Here is an 858-nt window from a genome sequence, read left to right as displayed (position 1 = left end):
CCCCTCCCCGGGGGGCCCCCCCTTGGGGACCGGGGGGGGGGGATCCCCCCCCAGGTGTCTCCGATCTCTCCAGGGATCTCCCTGGGGCACCGAGGGTGGAAATGGTGGGGGGTTCCCCTTCAGTGCCACCGTCTGCTCTGGGGACCCCCTCCTTGGACATGGGGAGTGGGAGAATCTCCCCAGGGACCCCCTCAGACACCAGGCACAGAGATGGGGACCCCCTTCTCAGTGCCACTGCCCACCCTGAGGACACCCCTCATGCACCAGGAATGGAGATGGGAGTCCCCTGGGGTGCCAGCACCCACCCTGGGGACCCCTCTTGGGCACCAGGGGTGGGGGAACCCCCCTTTTGGGTGCCACCACCTACCCTGGGGACCTCCCCTCAGACACCAGGGGTGGGGGAACCCCCCACTTTGGGTGCCAGCACCCACCCTGGGGACCCCCCCTCAGATACCAGGGGTGGGGGAACCCCTCCTTGGGTGCCACCACCCACCCTGGGGACCCCACTCAGGGTCTGGGGACAGAGACAGGGAATTCTCCCAGCACTGTGTGACCCCAAAAGTGACGTAGGGGGGTGCATTAGGGACAACGGGACCACTGGATTAGCCCCCACCCCAACCAGCACCCTGGGGTGCTCCCTACCTTTCCCGTCGCTGGACCCCGGCACCCACGTTTGCTCCTGCCCGGCTTGGCTGGACTCGACGTTGCCGTACATTGTCCCCACGGCGCCGAAGAGCTGTCCCCAGCGGGTGTCCCCACTGATAAAGCCTGCGGGAAGTGGATTTGGGGGGGGTGTGGGGGGGGTCAGAGGCACCCACACCCCAGGGACCGGCCTCCAAGGGGCCCCCAAGAACCCAG

Source organism: Egretta garzetta, unplaced genomic scaffold, assembly GCF_000687185.1.
Source record: "Egretta garzetta isolate BGI_Z169 unplaced genomic scaffold, ASM68718v1 scaffold484, whole genome shotgun sequence".
In the NCBI taxonomy this organism is placed as follows: domain Eukaryota; kingdom Metazoa; phylum Chordata; class Aves; order Pelecaniformes; family Ardeidae; genus Egretta; species Egretta garzetta.
The sequence above is the reverse complement of the archived record's forward strand: the minus strand, read 5'-3'. Positions refer to the sequence as shown.